A 13,862-nucleotide genomic window follows, 5' to 3' on the forward strand; every position below is an offset into this window, starting at 1 on the left:
TATTTAGCATTTTGGACTCCATAAATTGTATTTGGCCTGTTTCATAGCGTAACATGCGATTCAACTAAAGAAGCAACACACAGAATATTATATAAATAGCATAGTATTCGAAAACCCAAATAAAATCCACTCGGGACGAATGGTGCGTTTTCTTCAAGCGATGTTACTGCGGTTAACTAAGAAACAACTCTTAGGAAAAATAAACTTTAACATCATTAAGTCGGCCAGAGCGAATTGTTTTTTTTTCATTGTTTTTCTGACTCAATATCTGAGAGGTAGAGAATAATCTTGACGTAACACTAGGATATTAAATATAGAATTTACATGTTAGCCCCAGAAAAGGGCAACTTGATTTCTGAGAAATAAAACCAAAGAAAAATGAAAAAGAATCGTAGATATACATAACGTCATCCAAATACGGCATCATATAAATACATATAACTAATACCATATAGACACAAATGCATCATATTCTTATACACACATTTATACAATATAATATAGATGGATAAACCATATCATATGGACATATATATCAAAGATTATATAAACACTCATATACTATATAATAGCTTATATAATAAAGGACATATATAATAAATGGCATATATAATAAATGACATATAATAAATGACATACATAATAAAGGACATATATAATAATTGACATATATAATAAATTACATATATAATAAAGTACATATATAAGTGTATGTGTGTGTGTATTTGTGCATATATATATATATATATATATATATATATATATATATATATATATATATATATGCAAGTGTATATGTATAGTGACCAAATGTTTACCTTCCAATAAATATTAATATATGTGTGTGTGTGTATATATATATATATGTGTGTGTATATATATGTGTGTGTACAATCACCTTGACACGCCGCTTCTCGCTAGATCACCGAAGTTAAGCAACACTGAGCCTGGCCAGTACGATATGGGTGACCATCTGTGATGATTAGGCGCTGTATGTACCGCGCCAAGTCATAAAAAACTCCAGGTTGGTATCTGGAGGCACATTAATTCACTGGGAGAGATGCACCCCCATTCTTCGTTAAGACATGCATTAAGGAGAAGGAAACTCTGATATAAAAACCTGCGGTCAACGATGTACTCTGTCCTGTGGCAGTTATCTGCACCGACGGAGGATAGCAGTAATACCAAAACGCGTAGATGGTTCTACACAGAGCCTTCACCGCTATAAACAAATCATGCGTGGATTCCCGAGCAACTTAGTAGTGGCAGAAACTTATACGTCGAAATCGACGCGAAAGTCTATTTCTTTAATTTATTATATATATATATATATATATATATATATATATATATATATATATATATATATATATATATGTGTGTGTGTGTGTGTGTGTGTGTGTGTGTGTCTATATATGTGTGTGTATATATGCATATGCATGTATATATATACATTATGTAAATGTATACACACATATATTTATACACACATATATATACATGTGTACACACACACACATATATATGTGTGTGTGTGTGTGTGTGTGTGTGTCTGTGTGTGTGTGAACATAAGAACCCACGCAAGTTAATCAGCTGTAATACATTTTTTTAGCGCTGTAAAATACCCTAAGTATAAAAATTTTGGCTTTTTTCAAAAGTCACAGACAAAATAAAATAAGAAAGCAAGCAGACAAATTTAAAATTAACTTTGTACAAGCTTATACCTAGCGAATCAATTTCCCGGTTAATTGACATAACCCCTTACCCGACGCTCCTTCACATAGGGAGAGTCTCACTGTCAATTCATACACATGCAAAAATATATACACACAAAGCATCAACATTTCCTACCCTCGTCTTATATTTGTTTGCCCAGACAGTACAAATACAAGGCAACGCACATATTTTCCCAACTACAAAAGATCGATAGACACACAGGCTCTCCTACAAATAACTCACCATATATTAACTGTTTATATACACGTATTAAAGAATATTTAAAATAGTGTACATATTCAATTACGTAGTCAAATATAATAATAACATTGATAACATATGTGTAAGTTTCATTAAAATCTTTTTTATGATTGCATAAATTACTTAATATCAATTTGATTTTTAATCATATTTGCATTCATACTCTAATATTTATATAAGACTACTTTATAACTATTTCTATTAAACACAGGGTCGAACGATAAAATTGTCGTTTAAAAAACTTCAGTTTATTTTAAAACCTTTATTGCAAAAATCAATTCAGCTAACTTGATTATATAGTAGAACTGACATCTATTCGATCTATTTTCTACAAGCGCCGGCGGGAGCTCGGCGAATACTCGAGAGGTGGTTGCTATAAGGCTGACATTTGATGTCGTAGGAGGTCATGTTGGTGATGTCCTCAACCGAACATACATGTCCAGCGTGTTAGAGTCTGGGAGGAGGAGGGGAGCAGTAAGAGAACGGTTCATAGTCGTAGCACTTATTCTGAAGCCAAATCTGGGTCTTCTTTGAACTTGTGGGCCGGCGCATAGTCCGGCTGCCTTAGCCAGGGTATGACAGAGGTCACATGATTGCGCCAGGGGATCAGCAAACTCTTCAGCACATCCAAGTACACTTTGGTATTGACTTTCAAGCCGACTTAAAATGATATGAGGTGACATGAGTGGCCCTCACTTGAAATCATACCATAACCATAACCGTGGCCGGAAACTTTGTTTTCATCACCCGGGTAACGTCCCTGTAATTCATGGCAATTCAGCGATGCATTTTGAGGATGCTGGAAATAGTCCTGTTTTCATAAGTTGGATCGCTAAAGAGCATGAATTGTATAGCGGTGCATCCCCGATATTGCTCGTTGAACATTGTGTCACTTTCAGACATAACCTATCGCTCTTGGTATTTGTACACAACTGTCAAACTAGGAGATGGTCTGCAACATGAAGGAGACCGGTTTTCATCAAATGGAAATGAAATCATGTCGGCTTTTCTAGGGCGACAATTTTATTGTTTCAACCTGTACTTATAAGAAATGTAGTTCTTTATCAAGATAATCTAACTCATTGTATATATATATATACATATATATATATATACATATATATATAATGGCTATATATATAATTGTTATATATATATATAATTGCTATATATATAATTGGTATGTATATATGCATATATAATTGCTATATAATATATATATATATATATATATATATATATATATATATATATATAATATATATAAATGTAATTCTTGGTTCGTTCAAAGTTGATAAAACCATTATTTCTACATTACCAATTTATTTGAAATTTCCACACAACCCATATTTAGAGTCGAGGGATGTTTCTATGTTATTAAAATAAATTTATATCGCCAAATTATTAGAATATTAAATAAAATAAAAAATATTTTTCGTAAGCCGTTACTGCGAACCTGTTTTGTTGATAGAACTGAACTTCCGGTTCGATTCATTTCAAACACCACGATTTGACGAAACGAATTAGAAGATTTCATTTTCTGTTTACTCGATAAGTAAAAAAAAAAACAAAAAACATAATTCATTTGTTTATCTTCCAAATTTTTTAATTTAAACATTTTTTCTTTATTATATCAGGCAAAAAAATAGAAGTTTGTCGCTTGTTTTTTGAGTCAAAGTCTTTTTTTGTTTTTGTTTTTGTTTTTTTGTCTTTGTTTTTATTTTTCGATATAAGAAAATATGAACTTTTTATTATTATTTACACTATAAATTGTTTGGTAAAAGTACAGGTCTTTTTCGAAGAAATTTTACGGATTGGTAACGTGCTTAAATAATATTTGGTGCTAATGCAAAGAGTGGTAATTAAAGTTTTATTATATGTTTTTTTTTATTCAATTGTAAGGTTAAAATACAGATTAGGTACAAAACACTCTCCCCTCCCCATGTTAAGAATGGCTTTTTAAATAACAACATTATTTCAGCACGGATCACTTTCTGCATGAGTAACGTACTTTCACCTAACAATTTAATAAACAAAACATGGTACTTATGCAGAGAAAGTACCGTGCTAAAATAATAACGTTATTTAGAAAGCCATTTTTAACCTGGGGAGGGAGGGTGTCTTGTAACTATTCTATACTTTCACCTACCAACTTAATAAACAAAAAATAGTACTTATGCAGAGAAGGTACCGTGCTGAAATAATACCGCTATTTAGAAAGCTATTCTTTACATGGGGAGGGAGTTTTGCATCTATTCTATACTTTCACCTAACAATTTAATAAACAAAAATAGATAGTTACCCTGCTGAAATAATGACGTTATTATTTAGAAAGCCATTCTTAACATGGGGAGAAGAGGGTGTTTTGTAACTATTCTGGACTTTCACCTAACAATTTAATAAACAAAAGTTAAACTTAAGCAGACAAGGATCAGTACTGAAGCATTAACATTATTTAGAAAGCCATTCTTAACATGGGATGGGAGGATGTTTTCTAACTATTCTGTACTTTCGGTGCTAATGCAAAGAGTGATCCACGCTATTTTTTAAATAGTATTTCCACGTTTAATTAAAGTTTTATGATATGTTTTTTTATTCAATTGTAAGGTTAAAGTACAGAATAGATACAAAACACCCTCCCCTCCCCATGTTAAGAATGGCTTTTTAAATAATAACGTTATTATTTCATCTCTCTGCATTAATACCAATTAATGTTTTGTTGTTTGCTTTTTTTACCGTATTTTTTGTTTTTTTTAAGAAAACCTTTTTTAACAAAAATTGAAAGTACACATTTTTCTTTTTTTTTTACAGAAGTTGTTTTTATATAAGAAAATATGAATGCTTTTTCTTTATTAAAGAAATTGGGTACTCGTGCACTTATTGATCCGTGCTGAAATAATAACGTTATTATTTAAAAAGCCATTCTTAACATGGGAAGAAGAGGGTGTTTTGTACCTATTCTGTACTTTAACCTTACAATTGAATAAAAAAAACGGTAAATTTTTAGATTAGGTCCACCTCCACAATTTTCTTTTAAATGAGGACTTTTGTAGGTTTTCGACTATGCTGAATACGGAAATCGCATTGAACTTTTGCAGAAATAAGGAGTTATCGAGATATAAAAAGTTGTATAATGCATTGTAATCTCTGGCGGCCATCTTTTTACACGCTTGCGCGCGTCATAAACAAATCTACGCGCGTAACAAAGATGGCCACCAAGAATACAATGCATAAAACAACTATTTAGCTTATTTCTGCAAAATCTCAATGCGATTTCCGTATTCAGCATAGTCGGAAACCTTTAAAAGTCGTCATTTAAAAGAAAATTGTGGAGGTGTACCTAATCTAAAAAAATACCAAAAAAACATAAAACTTTAATTAAACTTGGAAATACGATTAAAAAAATAGCACGGATCAGTAAGTTCATTAGCACGCATTAATCGACTAACATGACCTTATTGCCAAATAAGCTCCGGCTACAATGTTGAACGCGCCGTTCACGTTGTTTTTTTTTTCAAGTTAAATTCAACTTTCACAATATCTTTTTATTTTTTTTATAATTTCACAATATCTTTTTTAATAATAAATTGTTAGTTAAAAGCACAGAATAGTTACAAAACACCACCCACTCTCTATGGTAAGAATGGCTGAAAAAATATTAGGTAATCATGTAGAGAGTGATCCGTGCTGAAATAACGTTATTATTAAAAAGGTCATTCTAACATGGGGAAGGAAGGGTGTTTTGTACCTATTCTGGACTTTAACCTTACAATTGAATAAAAAAAACATATAAAACTTTAATTAAACTTGGAAATACGATTTAAATATGCGAATCAGTAAGTCTATTAGCACCAGAAATTGTTAGGTGAAATACAGAAAAGTTTCTACCAAGAAAACCATTATTTTTTTTTGTAGCTATTTTTACCAAGGGGAGGGGATGGTGTTTTGTCACTATTCTGTGCTTTCAACTAACAATTTATTAAAAATACAAAAGGTAAATTTTCAGATTAGATCCACCTCCACAATTTTTAACATAGGTAGGTTGGGGGGGTTATTCTGAATGCCCTTGAGGTATTTATTCCATAAGCCGTTTTTAAAAGACGATAGACAGGTAAAAGGCTAAAACACGTGGTTAGGCATGGGTGTTGTTTATTCCGAAAGCCGTTCTTAATATGGCGAGGTTGTGAGTGTTTATTCATGGCCGTCAGTGAATTATAGTGCAAAGTACAGGTCTATGTATCTCGAAAACTAATTGCCTCTGCAAATTTTAAATGATATTTTCTTATTCAGCATAGTCGAAAATTGTGGAGGTGAACCTAATTTTTAAAAAATACTCTCCCCCTAAAAAGATATCGTGAAATTTAAATTTAAGCGCGGTACTAAAAATAAAATTAGACAGAAAAATACACCTTTGGGTTTGTACTTGCACAAAGACTTGAAAAAGTTGTCAACAAAAACAAATATATAACAAGTAAATATTTTCAAAGGCAAGATAAGTTACTTTTCTACCTAATTGGATAATTTTTAGTGTTTTTATTGGGTTTGTACTACTGTACATATAGATTCGAAAAAGTTGTCAAAAAATAAATGTATAACAAATATTATCAAAGGCAAGATATGTTACTTTATTACCAAAATGGATAATTTTTTTTTATTAATGTGAAATGTTTATTCGGCTCGAAAAACACAGCGTTTACTGCTATATTTGAAAATTACAAATGGTGGCAGACTGTGTTAAGCACATTAGGTTTAGGAAAATGAGTTACAACTAAAAAACCTATACAAAATACTGTTAAAAACCACCGAATACATGTCTGCCTATGTCACAGTAACATATATCGAGTGAGTTCCTTACAGTATTTTGTATAGTCTTTTAGTTTAAACTAATTTTCCCAAACTTAACGTGTTTAACACATTCTGCCGCCATTTGTATTTGTCAAACATACAGATAAACACTACATGTTTTCGATCCGATTAAACATTTTACACTAAATAAAAACGCTAAAATCTTATCCAGTTAGGTAGAAAAGTAACTTATCTTGCCTTTAATAACATTTATTTGTTATATTTATTTTTCAACAACTTTTTCGTTTCTGTGTTTGGTAATACAAACTCGTTTTATTTACTATAACGTTTAGTCAGCTCGAAAAACAGTGTTTATCAGTGTATTTGTCAAGTACAAATCGTGACGGACACTGTGTATGATGTTAAGTTTAAGAAAATGATTTAAAACTAAAAAAAAATATACAAATACTATCAGAAACCAACGAATATGTCAGCCTATGCCACAATAACATATAATCAGTAGGTGTAATTGTGTGAAAAATAATTCTTTTGCATGCGTTGTCTATACTTATATTGGTCAACCATTAAAATACCAAAAGTTGATGATTGTTAACACATAATAACAAAATAAAATATTTAAAAAATATATTATGTTACATTGAAATTTTCATATTTTATAGACACCAGCCAACGTGGCATAATATTTTTTTAAAAAGTTAATGAGTAAGGTGAATATATATATATATATATATATATAATTATTTTTTTTACTATAATAATTAAATACCTACAGACACTAGTGTTTCATCCTTTCGGGATTCTTCAGTGCAGGGTGTCACGATTACTACCAGTCGAACGATTCGAACCCCGCGACATCTCTGGCTCGATTAGCGGAGGCCGTATCAATTCGGCTACCATTAATCATGTGAAATAGCGTTGAATTTTTAAACATTTAAATTTAAATGTTCATTACGTCAGACAGACAGTGATCAAATCGTTATACGATGATCTACGCATAAGAGCTAAATTGACCGACTTTTTAATTCAACAGAAAGTGCTCAACGATAAGAAACGTATTTCTTAAAGGGGCTGTCATAATTATTTTTTTTACTATAATAATTAAATACCTACAGACACTAGTGTTTCATCCTTTCGGGATTCTTCAGTGCAGGGTGTCACGATTACTATCAGTCGAACGATTCGAACCCCGCGACACGAGACATCTCTGGCTCGATTAGCGGAGGCCGTATCCATTCGGCTACCATTAATCATGTGAAATAGCGTTGAATTTTTAAACATTTAAATTTAAATGTTCATTACGTCAGACAGACAGTGATCAAATCGTTATACGATGATCTACGCATAAGAGCTAAATTGACCGACTTTTTAATTCAACAGAAAGTGCTCAACGATAAGAAACGTATTTCTTAAAGGGGCTGTCATAATTCTTTTTTTTACTATAATAATTAAATACCTACAGACACTAGTGTTTCATCCTTTCGGGATTCTTCAGTGCAGGGTGTCACGATTACTATCAGTCGAACGATTCGAACCCCGCGACACGAGACATCTCTGGCTCGATTAGCGGAGGCCGTATCAATTCGGCTACCATTAATCATGTGAAATAGCGTTGAATTTTTAAACATTTAAATTTAAATGTTCATTACGTCAGACAGACAGTGATCAAATCGTTATACGATGATCTACGCATAAGAGCTAAATTGACCGACTTTTTAATACGAGCAAACAGTAAATAAAACATGTTAAAAAACACTTTGAAAAAGAGTTTAAATAATATTTAATCTGAAAAGGAAACACTTGATAGGTGGATAGTCCTTAATCCGCGGAGTTTCGAAGAAATACTTTCCTTCTCATCAGAGGGTAGGAATTAGCAAAATGCGGGATCGGATTTTGCATACAAAAGTATTTGATGAAACAACAAGTAAGTCAAAGATCTTACTTGATAACAAAAAAGTGAAGCAGAAGGAATATGGTGTAGAGAAATGTGACTACGCGTGAATAGATAGTTTGGTGAAAGATCAATAATCCAATGACTGTAAAATCCAAAAATATAACTTCAAGAAAGTTAATTGAATTTCCATTTGCACAAGTAAAATCCAAGGAAATCCCGTAATTGGAAGATGGTCCAAAATAATCCAAAATACTTTTGTATTAAAAATCCGATCCCGCATTTTGCTAATTCCTACCCTCTGATGAGAAGGAAAGTATTTCTTCGAAATTCCGCGGATTAAGGACTATCCACTTATCAAGTGTTTCCTTTTCAGATGAAATATTTTTTAAACTCTTTTTCAAAGTGTTTTTAACATGTTTTATTAAATGTTTGCTCGTATTATAAGCTATATCTCCTATTTGGTTTTGTCGAGCTTTTACATCTGGCTGATATAACTTTATAAATATTAATTCTTTAATGTTTATAATATACTTTAGTTTTACCATCTTTGATCATTTTGGTAAATGTAATTGTAATTTATATATATATATATATATATATATATATATATATATATATATATATATATGTGTGTGCGTGCACACGATATAGGTACACATAGACATATATAATTATATATACTATTTTATTCATTTAGGTAAAGTCGCTACAATAAATCTACTGTTTCAGTCTTAAAATACATCACAGTACTTTCTACCCATGTGTATATATCAATAGGCGGAAGAAATGAACAGAAGGAATCGGAAAGTAAAGGTTATGACAAGAGAATATTCTTTTTATTCAGTTAGACAATCAATCGAGAACCACATTAATCTAAAAACATATAAAATATCAACTGATATATACTCGAGAGTCAAAATAATGAAAAGAATATTCTCTTGTCATAGCCCTATTAATAACGCATTATCCGGTGAGAATAAATTTCTGAAAGTAATTGTAGTATATATTTCACGGCAAAATGCCTTAGAGGTCTTTCAGGAAAATAATCTCAGTATTTTTTAATTACATGAAATAATTTAAATAACGTAGGTGACGTGTGTGTGTGAAAGATATATATATATATATATATATATATATATATATATATATATAGAGAGAGAGAGAGAGAGAGAGAGAGGAGGAGGAGGAGGAGAGAGAGAGGAGGAGGAGGAGAGAGAGATAGAGAGGGAGAGAGAGAGAGGAGAAATGTCAGCGGTCTTCAAGATCTAACGTCAATTTCCACAAACGTCGAGAAAAAAGTAGTGGTTTTTGCTGTTTTTGTTTTACGGCATATCAACCCTTTTCAGATTATTTAATGCTGAATCCAGTTATTTTGAAGAAAATATTTTTAATGAAATATATATTTTTTCAAGTCGGTTTTTATTTAACCCATAGTTGGGACCCGAACAGGTACTACCATCCGGGTCAGAGTGGACCTGGGAGCAATGACAATTAAAGATGGATCCACACTCCCCAAAGCCCGCGAACTGGGGCCTCAACATCGGATATAGTTTACGATCATATTCAGGACCAGAAAAAAAAGTAGACAGTTTGCCTCGTTATATAAGAGAAAATTATTAAGGACCATAAGATAACGAATGTAGGTTATATAAAATAAAACTATTGAAAATATATTTTCCAGTACTTATTAAAGTGTTATAAATTTAAGCCCCCCCCCCAAAAAAAGAATTAGAATTGCATTTTCTTTTAAAAGCTAGAATTTAATTAATTGCATTAAATATGACATTTTTGACCAAAGCCGAATAAATAGAAACACCACAGACAGAATCTGAATTTAATTTAACTTTTAATTAAAATAAAATTACTAATAAATTAGTTGCAAAACATTTAAATTATTTTACCATATGAATTTATAAGCAAAAGATTAGTTGATATTTGTTAATATTTAGCAATTTCTGTATACGTTTTCGTTAAGTTGAGTGCATATTGATTGCATTTAATGAAGTGTTTATCACTACTTATTCTAAAATGAGATTTAAGTAAAACTCTGCTATTTTTATAGTTGTTTTAATCATAATAGTTTAAGTTATTAAATAAAAACTAAAAAGCAAATACAGTCCTATTGTGTCTACAACTCTTATATAAAGCCTACTCAAGATGTCTAATGTTTTCACCCTTGAACACTGGCAATTACAGTCCTAGATATGACCTTAAACTACATCCAGTGATGAGGCCCCAGCTTGCGGGCTTTGGGGAGTGTGGAGCCACCCTTTAATCGCCATTGCTCCCAGATCCACTCTGACCCGGAGTGGTAGTACCTGTTAGGGTCCCAACCATGGGTTAAATAGAAACCGACTTGAAAACAGCAAATATATTCTATTAAAAAAATTTTCTTCAACATCTTTGGATTCGGCATTAAATAACCTGAAAAGGGTTGATATGCCGTAAAACAAAACCAACCAACCAACTGACAATTACATGATTTTATTTTAGCCTAAATCTTCAACAATGGTCATTACGATATACCATGGGACTTATTATTCAATCCTGCACCAGGACAATAGGACAGTCCAGGTTGTAATTGATGGGCGTACATCCAAGCAACATAACATTAATGCGGGAGTGCGTCCGGGGTCGATCCTTAGATTAATATTGTTCCTGATAATCATAAACGACCTCCCTGATAATATTGTGTCTGATATGGGTAGATTTGCTGATGATACAACGCTCTATCGCATGCACGAAGAAAGAAGGGATGCACATAAATCTAAGACAATGACAGAATCGTTAAAAAATGACCGCTAGACCGTAGTGCTATGACGTCGCAATTGGATGGTAACATTTAATGCTAGTAAAACTAAGCTGCTGACCTTTTTCAAATACAAGACGCCTCTCCAAGCACCGATATCCATAAAAAATTACACCATAGTTGAGAATTCTTACTTCAAACTCTCCAGCCTAACATTCACGGAAAATATGAACCGAAACAAATTCATTGAAGGAATTGTGAACGCTGCTACAAAGATCGTGGCTTCTCTCTCACACCTTAATCCTGTACGTCTACAAGGCCACCATTCACCAATGCATAGAGTATTGTTGCCACATACGGACTGGAACATTTACCACTAGCTTCTCTTACTTGGATGCAGTACAAAAAATGAGTTTTCAATCTGATAGATCCCCAGTTTATTAACAAAGCTCAATCTATATCTCATCGCCGATATGTTGCATCTTTGTACCTGTTTTACAAATATTTTAATCGAATATGCTCTGATGAACTCCTTGCACTTGTGCCCCCTCGACGTAAATATCCCCGACAAACCCGCTTAGCGACAAATATCACCTCTTCATTGTTGAGGTCACTAAATGCCCAGAAGGCTTCTTACGCTAATAGTTTCTTTCCTCGAACAGCTAGACTTTGGAATTCCCTTCCTGCTTCCTGCTTCCCTGACTGTACTGATATGTAGAAGTTTAAATGCATCGTAAACCAACATTTTCTTAATATTTTCTATGCATGGTCCCAAATAGTATCCTCTTACGTCCAAGTGGAGATATGCTTTGCTAGAGATGAACGTGAGTAGAAAAAAGTAAGGGATATACGCAAACACAATAAGAAACTGTTTTATTGCTCCGTTTCGATTGGTTCGGATAAGGACTCCATTCTCAATCAATATTACAGAATTTCGGAATAAGTTTCCAAGGGAGGTAATCAATGCACCAACAATACAGCAGTTCAAGGCGAAATTAGGCACATGTTGGGATATTTTTCTCCTCTGCGTATATTTCTACCATCTTTTACCTACATGGCAACCATACGGCATAATTAAGTTGATATACCGGTTCTCAATAGATCACCGAAGTTAAGTAACGTTGGGTATGGGCAGTACCAGAGGTGTGACGAATTTGAGGATACGAGATGGGTGACTAATTTGCGAATTCCAGGCGCTGTATGTAGGAGGACGTCGACCCCCCCCCCGCAAGCGCTGCAAAAACCGTACAGGAATATATATGCGACTGGGGAGCGCTTGTGCATTTCATACTTCCATAGAACTTCCACCTTTGGAGGAACCAGTTTCGAGTTTTTATGGAAACTGAAGCATGCTTCTTTTATTTGTTGTTAAATGCATTAAATTAGATCGAATGTAGTGATAGTATACGTATAATTAGAAATATCCACTTGGATTTATGTTAGGAATAAAGTTAACGTATAACTGTATGCAGTCGCATGATGACAAATTAAAATAAAACGGCATTCCTCCGTATGGGCGTCTCAGGCGGTTAGCAATAAACAAATCTCCCCATAAAATGTGAAGGCAAAGCCTGAGAGGCTGGACCTACTAAATTATCACAGGACCAGAAATACACCGCAATCAACAGGGAAAATGTCATTGCAAGAATGGTCTAAACTCTGTGTATTTGGGGACAAAAGATAAAATCTTGTTAGCTTGAAGCTGTGGTACGTTAGACGACTGGCCATCACTTATATGTGGCGCTGTTTCAACCCTACGTATCAATCGAATCATTATTGAATAGAAAAAAATTAAGTATATTTTAGATGATTTTTAAAGCACATGTTTATACGTTTATTTTCTAATACCCGAACTTTCAGTAATGGCAGAAGTGTATTAACGGATTAAAATAAGACATTGGCAGGTGGCAACTGTCTTATCAACGTAGAAACATGAACAGTATTATATAAGTTAAAATAGACGAAGGTATGGATTTTTCTCTCGTCCGATAAGCTATCGTGAACCCCACCCAGTGTAATAGATATGATATATAAAAGTTAAACACGTCTTTTGCTTGTAATTTAATCATGCGATTTTATCCCAAACGGATAAGATTTTGGTCGACTTCCCGAATAAGAGTAAAAATAAAATAAAATCGAATTTTAAAAGGCAGAAAAAATAATGTCATATAGTATTTGCTATCCCTCTCTAAAGAAAACTGTCAAAAGTTATCGCACAATACTTATGTGGTTATTACTTAAATATAAATAATTAGATAAGAAATACGCCTCGGGATGAACTCTTAATATTGAGTACTTTGAATGTGCAATGATGACCATGTGGCATAAATAAAGCTTATTTCAAATAAGTTTTGGTTTGGCAAAATGATAATTAAAGAAAATCTTGCCCGACTGTTAATTACGCTTAAATATGATATTTTAATTTATGCAGCTGTCGTA

Source organism: Euprymna scolopes, chromosome 22 (genome assembly GCF_053919585.1).
Source record: "Euprymna scolopes isolate OS-2025 chromosome 22, ASM5391958v1, whole genome shotgun sequence".
NCBI classification, from domain to species: Eukaryota; Metazoa; Mollusca; class Cephalopoda; order Sepiida; family Sepiolidae; genus Euprymna; species Euprymna scolopes.